The sequence below is a fragment of the Arvicola amphibius genome, chromosome 11 (genome assembly GCF_903992535.2).
Source record: "Arvicola amphibius chromosome 11, mArvAmp1.2, whole genome shotgun sequence".
Classification (NCBI taxonomy): Eukaryota; Metazoa; Chordata; class Mammalia; order Rodentia; family Cricetidae; genus Arvicola; species Arvicola amphibius.
In genome coordinates, this window is record NC_052057.2 from 82676877 (window position 1) to 82687650 (window position 10774).

A 10774-nucleotide genomic window follows, 5' to 3' on the forward strand; every position below is an offset into this window, starting at 1 on the left:
ACATCATGGTAACCAGGAAACCTTGACTCAAAGACTGAAACTTGCAGGTGTGAGTATGTTAACAGTATTAAGTCTCCTTTTAAAAGATATATGAAATAATTTAAAGAATAATAATTAATAATATGCCTTAGTGCTTACTCCAAAAGCTTAAAACCCAAAATTCTTGTTTTCCTATCTCCATTAGGCAGTATTTTGCTTTTCATTTTCTTGTTCTTCTGAAAATAGGTTTTCTAAAAATCCTGTCTCCCTTGTTTTGCATGTTATGTAAAAGAAATTACTCTGAGTTCTTATGCTAACATGTTTTGCTACGTGTTTATGTCTTGAAATTGCTACATATACAAATCATATTGGATCAACTAGTTTACATCTTCCTTGAATAAACTCTCTTTTAGGGGCTGACGAGATGGTTCAGCAGTTAAGAGCACTGACTACTCTTCCAGAAGACCCAGGTCCAATTTCCAGCGCTCATGACTGTCTGTACCTCCAGTTCCAGAGGATCTGACACCCTCGCACAAACACACATCCAGGCAAAACACCAATGTACACAGAATAAAAGTAAATCAATAATTTAAAAAGTTAATTTTTGCCCGAAATAGCTAACTAAAGTTCCTTTAATTTGTGTATTTTTCCCTCCATCAAGGAAATGTATGTGTTTAGATCCCTATGGCAATTAGACCTTCTGGAAAGATGACTGTTTTCAGCTTAGATTCATTTTATTTGTGATTGTTGGCTTTAAAAATTAATTTATATGTGAATAACTAAATTTACTTTATGAGTTACAAATACCTTCACTTCACTGTATGCACTTTTGTGATATCTTGATAATCAAAATCCATAAAGCTTAGTATACTGCTTGTTGCATATAAGAATATTGTAATCTCTTAATCTTTCATTTACATCAGACACAAAAATTTATGGCCAAACTTTAATAGTGGTGTATTAATGTTAAGTCAAGATAAAAGTGTTGTTAGTAAGTCCGGTCAACAGGCTACTGAAGGCCATCTTAGTGTATCATTTTCAAAATGATCATGAATTATTTTCTTTTGCTTCTAGAACTTTAGTTATGTTTAAGTTTAGTTATGAGATATATTAGACACAAATAACTGAACATGAAGAATATAGACAATACCTAATCAACACTAAGCTTTATGTACCTATAAATTTTTGCAACCTCATTTTCCTTATTGATGTTATTTGAATTATGTTAGCTAAGACTGGGTCTTTATTCATTTTTATAAGTATTGGAATAAACCAGCCAAGATCCATTTTAAAAATTCTGTTTGGATATTTATTGTCCTTTAATGAAATTTGAGAATTGAATTTATAGATTTTTTTATGGTTTAGAGATTTACGTATGGGTCTATTATGTTCTGTAATGCTTTTTAATTCATGCTATTAACGTTTTTGCAGGTTTTTATTACAAAGATTTCTTATAATTATTGCAAAATTGGGCATAATTTTCTTTACATTACCTATTGTGTTTGATGCTGTGGTAATGGTAAAATGCATGAGACCCCGAGATAAATTTCAAGCACTGCAAAATAAAATTCCAGCAGATTATTAGCATTATTGCCACAAGAGGACAATCATTTTCTATTTACCATGTTCTTTGTGTCATATTTTACTTCATAAATGTTTGATTATAGAGGCCTATGATAGAATTTAGCTTATATTTCTCTAAGAAGTCCCTGAGTAAAGTTCCACACTTTCTACTGGATGGCAGTGGGACTCTTTCTGCTATTTTAATCCTTTGTTGTCTGTAAAAGGCAATCTGGAGGATGACCAACTTTCTGGCCACAAGGAATTCAATTTAACTCCAGGAATATTTACTCACCAATGCTGAAGGGATCAGAGAAGATGCTGACCTTTGAAAGTCGTGACTAAAAGCTGTAAGTGAGGTATTATTTACAGATTTTATAGTGCCCACAATTAGGCACTATAAAATAATTGGGCTTTTCTAAGAATAGACGCAAACCTGATTATTAAATTTATTATAGGTAACTCAGAACTATAAAGGCCAAGCCTCTCTAGTAAATATTAAATAATTGCATATTTCTAGGCATGGGTATTTCCAAGGAATGCAGGTTCCAGTGCCATTTTTTTCCACATTGATGAATGCCTGGAAAACAGGTGCTGATAGATGTGACTGTGCTAATGGCTAGGCGATTTCTTCCGAGGGAGGATGTTCCACTCAGGGATGGTGACTACTGGACAGGTGCATAGCTACAGAAGGAAGCTGACCCAGCAGGGAGATTCAACATGCCCTGAGAGGGTAAGTTACTGCAAACATGGACACAGAACCTCTCAGCATTTGAAGGAATGAAATTTCATGTACCATTTTCCTGCATCAGTGCCCTGACACATTCAACCAAGTTGTAGATATTGCCATTTAAAATGTAAATTTTTGCCTGCTTATGGCCATATGATTGGTGCTTCTTCCTCCCCAAAAGATCACGGATTATGGAGTCAATGGCCTTACCCTGTCTTCTATTATGAAATAAAATGCATATATAAAGTTAGAAAAATCAAAACAAGCCTGATCATGTCTCAAAATAGATGAATTCCCTTGTGCTCTGTTTCTATAGAAAAGACCATAGGCAGTTCATCTCAACACAAAGATGCTTCAACATAATTTTTCTGGTCTGCTGATTCTAAGAGCTAGTTTATAATTTCTTATATTAAAATAGAAAAAGACAAATATAGATTTATTTGCTGATATTTCTTTAAGAATGTTGTCCAAATACACATGCACTGTATACCTTTAAAAATCTATAATGTCAAGTTCCATAAGTCCGTGTATAGAAACATACTCCAACAACCATGTCATAGCAAGTCCTTATTGTAAGGTGATCAGTGACTCCAAAATATAACCAGTTCATAATCTCTTGCATCTATAAATGTTTGTTTTTCCAAGGAGACATTTTTCACATGATTGTTAACCTTTAGATTCTCTGTCAGGAGGTCATAATAGAGGGACATTTTGATGCGAATCAGGATTTTGCCTACATGTATGACTGTCATGCCTAGTGACAGCCATACATGCCAGAGAAAGCATTAGAACTGGAATTACAGATGGTTGTTAGCAGTCATGTGTGTCCTGGAGCAATCACAGAGTCAGGCCTCTCTGGTTACAACAAGAAAGAAAATTTAAAGAGTAAACAAGGTCATTGCCATAGTAAAACATCATGACCCTTGCTTTCTGGACTGGGAACAGGACAAGGAATGTGAAAATCTTCCTCTATCTGCTGTAAGAGGGACATTAAGCAGCAGAGGCTATACAGCAAGCTTCCCTGGATGCTGAGGCTTCTCCATTAGAGAGCCCACTCCGCTCAACCCCAACTTTCTGCCCATGTGTCCATCTGTTTGTCTTTTATTCATTTCCTCACATTCCTAGTCAGGATAAGTTCCTGGGAATTATGTAAATAGTTGTTAAATGGTGCCCAAGGAAGGAGAAAGATTGTGGACAATAGCTATTTGGAACTCTTGTTGGTCGGATGAGGGAATGCTCTTGGGAGAAGCATGCTTATTTAGGCAAAGGAAGGAATACAGATAAAGGGAGAAATATAGGAAAAGAAATAAAGAAAGGCAGAAAAGTAAGAAGGAAAAGGGAACAAATAAAAGGATAGAGGGAGCACAGTTTGAAGCACTAGGTGTAAAATGTGGTACAAGTAGAATCTAGAGATATGTGTCGGTGCTTTGGGGGAAATTTGGGGAGACCTCAGAAGACTGGAGGCACTGCAGCTTTATAGAGTTCTGGGCTCTGTTCAGGTGGCATGCTCTAGATTTTCAGAGAAGATGGTATGAATTTGGCTACTTGAAAACCAAATAAGTAATAAGAGAACAATTTAGAAATGCCTCGATTGCTTTCAGTTTAACTACTTTCATGTTCACTTTGGCAACAAACAAGCAGTAAACGGATGGCAGATGCCTGATGGTGGAGCTATGGTTTGGGTGGCTCTGTGGGCTCCAGGCCAGGTCCTCAAGCTGTCCCTCTTCAGAAGATTGTATGTGGAACCTCCAGAGTCCAGGCCTGAGAACATGGAGGTGGTGATATCAGGCAGATATGTGGCCCATTCTGGTGCCTGTGCTGTTCCGTAACACGGTGATTGCAATGCAGAAGTGACTGCCTTCTAATGGACAGAGGTGCCACTATTTCTCCATCTGAAAGCCCAGTTCACTCAATCCCAGCTTTTCTGTCTGTGCAGGCCCATTTGTCTGTCTACTACATTGCCTTTCTGCCCTGATAAGGTCTGTTCCTGAAGTCATGCAAGGCATAGCAAATGCTGATGTGGCTGGGGGGAAAGTGGAACATTTCTTCACAGTTGGTAGAAGTGAAATGAGTACAGCCACTATGGAAATCAGTGTGGCAGTTCCTTAAAAAGCTAGAAATAGATCTACCATAGGATCCAGCTATAATTCTTCAGAACTCAGCAAAAAAACTTCCTCATTCATGTTCATTGTGGCTTATTTCACAAGATCTGGAAGACTGAAACAATCTCAAAGTCCATAAGCTGATAAATGAATAATAGAAATGTGGTATGTTTACATAATGTAATTTTTCAGCTCTGCAGAAAAAAATGAATTGCAAAGTTTCAGGTAAATGGAAAAAACTAAAAACAATCATCCTGAGTGAGGAAACTCAGACCTACAAAGAAAAATTCATGTTTTCTATCATTTGTGGATGTTAACTTTGACTATATGTGTGAATGTAATTGTGTGTGTGTGTGTATGTTGTGTGTCTCTGTGTGTGTTCCTTTAAAATAACAATATAGGTCAGGAAATTTACAATGGGCCAGTGAAGCAATTGAGAGTTTACAAAGAAGGAAGGAAGAACACCGTCATATAAAAAGGGAATAAAATGTTGGAACAGGAGGCTTCAATGGAATGGGGGTTTGGAAAGATTACTAAAGACTTTTGCAAAATGTCATCTGAAAAACTACTACTGAAGAGACTTCTAAATATATATATACATACAAACATGCAAAATCATTTTAGTGGAGTTGCCATATAATGAAGCAGTAATGGCGCTACTACGTAAAAAATAAAGCTATAGCGTGGTTGCCTCTTGTTCAACTTTTGACCAGTGAGGTTCCACAGAGTCACAAGCATTATAAGCTTTTTAAAGCCTTTGCTTTTGGTTACTCCTCGGAACTTGACAAGTAAGATCCTATTTCTGGAGATACCACACACTTCAGTGATAAGCCACTCTGTAGGGCTGAGGGGGACCAAGCTAGTCCTAACCCGGAAGCTTTATCTCTACTGGCTTTCATAGTGATAGAACTATCCACACCATGGAGGATAAAGCTACCCATCACATTTACCTTGCCTGAGTTTTCCTCCTGAACTCTATGAACTACAATAATGACTACAAGTACACTGGTACAGTTGTGGCACAAATTTGTGAAAGTAGCCAAACACTACCTGGTAAAATCTCAGTTCTGCTCCACAAAACAGAGCCTATACCTAGCCCCATGGACAGACCAGGAACTTGTGGCTAGATAGGTCATATACCCTAGGAGATAACCTTCTACTGTGTTAAGGAGACTTAGTAGTAAACCAACTCTTATTCCTGGTGATTTATTATGATACCAGAGATCAGTGCATCTTTCAAACCTCTTAAGAGAAGCTTCTTTTCTGAATAAACGACATGTAGCAAACACAGAGCCCCACAACTGCTCAAGAGAATAGTGAATGCAGAGTGCTCACCACTAAATGGAAAATCTGTAATACACCTCCCCACAGAAAGACTTGAAGGATCATGGCTAAAGAACAAATAGATTTTAAGAGCCAGCATGGGCAGTTTACAAGGGAGTAGCATTTTCCAGACACAAGAGGGGAAGTTGCACAAAGGAACACAGTGTTTGTAACAGCATGCACAAGACCCATGCAAGCTCAAACCAGAAGATATTGCAGCATAGAAGAAGGAAGTAGTCATGAAGCATCACCCTTAGCTGAGGAGCTATTAGTAATTAATAGTTGCCAGGATAGGGAGAGGGAACTTTCATTAAGAACACGTCCTCCTGATAAGCAGAAGTGGGATGAACTCTAGTAAATGGGTACACGTAAAAGGACTTTGTCAGCCTGGCAGTGGTGGCGCACGCCTTTCATCTCAGCACTAGAGAGGCAGAGGCAGGCAGATCTTTGTGAGTTCGAGGCCAGCCTGGCTACAAGACTAAGAAAAACCCTGTCTCGAAAATCCAAAAAGAAAAATAAATAAATAAAAGTACTTTGTCAGCACACATTTGACAGCATTGGTTTTCAAATAAGCTTAAAGCAGAGTGAGTAGGGACCAGGGATGAACCTGAGAAGAGTCATGAAAGGGAAGTGATATGATCAAATATGTATGAACATCTCAGATAAATATTAACGTATTTTAACTGGGGACACAAAAGTAGCAGTGGAATGAGGAGAAAGTATGCGTTGACTACAGGGCTGAAGAGCACCATGAAAATGTAAAGTATGAGACTGCCAAGGAATTTAGGAATTTTATGAGTCAATCTTTTACTCTTTTAAAATATGAATTCTGAATTCTAGAAGCTAGAGAAGAGGGAATTGAGTAGGACCTCAGCTTTTGAACAGAGTGATACTAGAATAACTCCAGCTTATCCCAGTAAAACAGACCAGGTTTCTGACTTCCAGGACTGCAAGAGAATAAGCAAAATTAATGATATTGAATTCTTATTAATCTGCTGTATCAAATACAAGAGAACAGACAGTTTAATTAAATATATCTTGAATTACTCGAAAAACAGGCAGTAATGACTCACTAAATATTCTATTCACTGTAAGATGCTGATGCTCACCTAAACATATGCGAGAAGAAGGACTATCATTATACTGTATGTTCTTTCTATTAAAAAATTTAAAAGGTGCTTTAAGAATTTATTCATTCATTTTATTTTATGTGCATGAGTGTTTTGCCTGCATGTAAGTATGTACACCACATGTCCTCAGAGGTCAGAGGAGAACATCAGATTCCCCTGAAATTGGAATTATGGACTAGCAACTATGTGGGTGCTGGGAACTGAACCTGGGTCTTCTGTAAGAGCTGCAAGTGTTGGCAATAAAAAAAAAGAAAATTTCCAAGATCCTTTAAAACTGCTTTGGCTGAGAAAAATATATCTCAATGTGTCAATAGTGAGTACATTTATTTAACTTGGGATTTCATTGATATTTATTCTGGCTGTTTCATTTGTTTTTCGTTTGTGGATACTGTTACCCACAGCAACAGAGGCACAGCTCAATTCCATCCCCTAAAGGAGTCTGGAGAGTTCTCTTTTCTCTTAGGATCTCCATTCAAGCAAAACTAAGATTCAAAGCTTCCCCACTGAAAATAATTTCAGGAAGAACCAGTATGAGGAAAAGTTGCAATTGTAAAGACATTTTTAATAGGAACTTTAGTCAAAGAGTCTAATAGAGAGAGTACAGCCCAAGGAAAGAATAATACATACCCACCCGAGAATATGGATACTCAAGTAAGTGTCTTTACAAATAGTATACAAAGAGTTTTGTGGCTTTCAAGTTATATCTCCAATGGATGTAAAGAGCCCCTCTCCTATTTAACATGGCACAAAGAATGGCAGTTGCGACCAGGTCATATGGAAGAACGCCCTTCTATACATGAGGTTGTATGGTGGATTTATGGAAGGTATTGTTTATATTTGGGAGTAAGAAAAAAAGTGCTAGAAATTCAAGTATATACATCATTTTGTCCCTGAGTAAGCAAAGATTTCTTTCGGAAAAACATATATTGTCTTCATGGGCACTTTGGGATTTATTAGTGCTATTAAAGCTTTTGCCTTTCTCAGGAGAAAAAGCAGGATATATGTTGAGAGAAGAGTCATTTTCCTCTCAGCATGCTTTTCAGTCCATACCACCAAAATTCTCTATCTTTCTATGCTACCAGAAGGTGGAAAACTTCATGATAATTGGTTTCTTTTAATTATGCATGTTTTTTTTAAGTTGGAGGCACCTACTACTGAAATTTATTAGATTAGAATAAATTTATGTATCCTAGGAGCTTGTCATTCTCCCAAAATTATACATATTAACTGTGTTACTATTGATTATCCGCATGACAATGTTTTGGTCATTTAATTATATTTGCATATGTATACATAAAAAGCTTATTATACTGGAAGAAAGATTTTTTCTTTTATATGTATATTTTATGGCATGTAGAATAATTTTTTGCACATAGTAAGTCTTTAGAAATTTTTGTTTAATCGAACACTTTTAGTAGTCAGAAATTTGTTCCTTATTCTCTAAGTAAGGACCAAATTACAAAGTATGAATGTGTGGTTTTTCCCCTAATTAGTTTTAACTGTCAGGCTGGCAGAGCCTAGCGTCACCAGAGAAGGGACTCAACTGAGATATTCCCCAGTTCAAAATTATCTGTAGGAGTACATGTGGATATTTGTCTTGACTGTTAATTGTAAGAAGGGCCTAGATCACCAGGGGTTACACAATTCCCTGGGCAGTTGGTCCTGGAGTGTATAAGACAGCTAATGAAACATGGATATGTAGAGGGATCAGCCATCAGTGCTCTTGTTTCCTGCTTTAAGTCATGAGTTCCTGCCTCAACCTTCCATGATGACCTGGACCCTAGAAATGTCAACCAAATAAATCCTTTCCTGCGCTAAATTATTTACCAGGCCAGAGTCTGTTATCATAGCAATAAAGATGAAGCTTAAACAGAAACTGGTTCCAGAAGTAGGGTATTATGATTACCTGACTAGGTGTTTTTTCTCACCTTTATACTTTTGTTGGATGATTGTGGAATGTTTGAGAACTTTGAGCTGGGAAATCCATTATTACTCAGAGCTAAATGGTCATTCTGTAGGAACTTAGATGATAAGAATTCTGAGGTAAGTAGATTCAATAAAACCTTGAACTGTGGTGTTTTAGAAGGAAAGCGAAGACACTTTGGATATTTGGGATAGTGGCCATATTGTGTTATTTAAGGTTAATAATCTGTGCTTATCAGCTGAGGCTAAGATTGTGATTAAAAAGAATACTGGACAGTGATTCTAAACTGCCACTAATTCTGAGGGACCACAAAATATATGGTACTCCAACTGAAGTAGAAGATTATGGATTTCAGCTGATTGATAATGTTTTGGGTAATGTCTCACTTACAATGAGGCCATTGGATCCCCGAACTCATCGTATGGTCTTTTCTCCAGTCCTAGAGCATATAATTGGAATAGATATGCTTAAAAGTTGACAAGTTCCCATATGGGTTCTGTAACCAGTCCTGCAAGGGCTATTATTTCTAAAACAGACAAATGGAAGTCATTTGAGTTGTCTTTGCCACGGAGAATAGAGAACCGAAACCACTATGTCATATATAAAGGGATTGAACTTGCTTGTTTTTTCCCACAAGGTATTATAATGTCCACTATATTGACAACATTATGGTGATTGGACCAAAAAAGGATTTAATAGCTTCCTTGAACTTCTCTCATGAAAACATCATTGAATGAAATCTATGCTTCACTGGGACAGTAGTAAATATTTTCTCAAAATCACTGAATAGAGTTAATAATAGAGAGAGAGGGCAGGTTGTATTAAAATCTTAGCCAAATTTGGCAAACAGTACATATGAGCTGTCAGGAGGTATTGGTTTTGATGACATGAAGGGATCATAGATGGTAGCTGAAGCTTAGTGGCCTATAGCAAGATCTGAGTCTTTGTGAATAGGTTAGAAAAGGACAATGGTAAAGACGGAGCCTTTGATTCAATGGAGACCCCAGGATATTGGAAATGTAGCGACTGAACAGCAGCAGATATGTAGTAGTACAACCTTATTACCTCACGTGGTGAACCTAGTTTTAAAATTATGTATGCTAGACCAAGAAAGGGCTCCTGGTGAAGACAACAAATGGAACAAAATATAATATCTATGTAAAAAAAACACAACAATGAAGTTCATTGTGCTGTATGCTTACATTTGTGTGTGTATTTGTATGTGTTGTGTGGGTTGGGGGTTTAGGTACATGTACTATGTATTACTTGTGTGCAGGAGCCAGAGGTCAACTTTGGAGGTCATTTCTCAAGTGCTGTCTACCTTTGTTATTGAAGCAGAGTCTCCCACTGGCTTTGAACTGTATGAGTAGGTTAGGCTGCCTGACCCATTAGCCTAAGGGAGACTCGTGTCTCTTTCTTCATGGTAGTAGCATTGCAAATGCTCATCATCCCATCGGGTCTTTTTTATGCTCTCAACCTCGAACTCTACTGCTCACACTTTCACAGGAAGCACCTTAACCAACTAAACTCCTTTCTCAGACTCTCTGCATGCTAACTTAAAGATTATTGAAAATGTATTCACTAATAAAGGAACTTTAAAAATATAATAAGAATATAAGCAATAAGTTATTTTATATTTGGGTGATTTATCAAAGAATTTTTAAAACCTTTTTAAATCCTCCCAAACGTCTTAAATACTAAATATGCAGAAAAAACCAATATTTTCATAGCTTTAGAAAGAGAAACATCCAGAAGATTGAGGAAATCTTGGGTACAATAGCTTAATGTTATGCACAAACTAAACATGTACTTAGACATTTTGGATGACACAAAAATGCGTAATATTTCTGCAAGTATGAAGAGTTTAGAAAGAGATGCCAGGAATCCATGGAGTCAGCCACAATGGAAAATTTTTAATATGCTTTTTGTTATGCAGTGTTACAAGGTCTAAGAAAAACTGTTTGCTTAAGTATGAAAAAATGAGGTAAATTTACTCAAATATGCAATGTTTGGAATTATCTTGGGT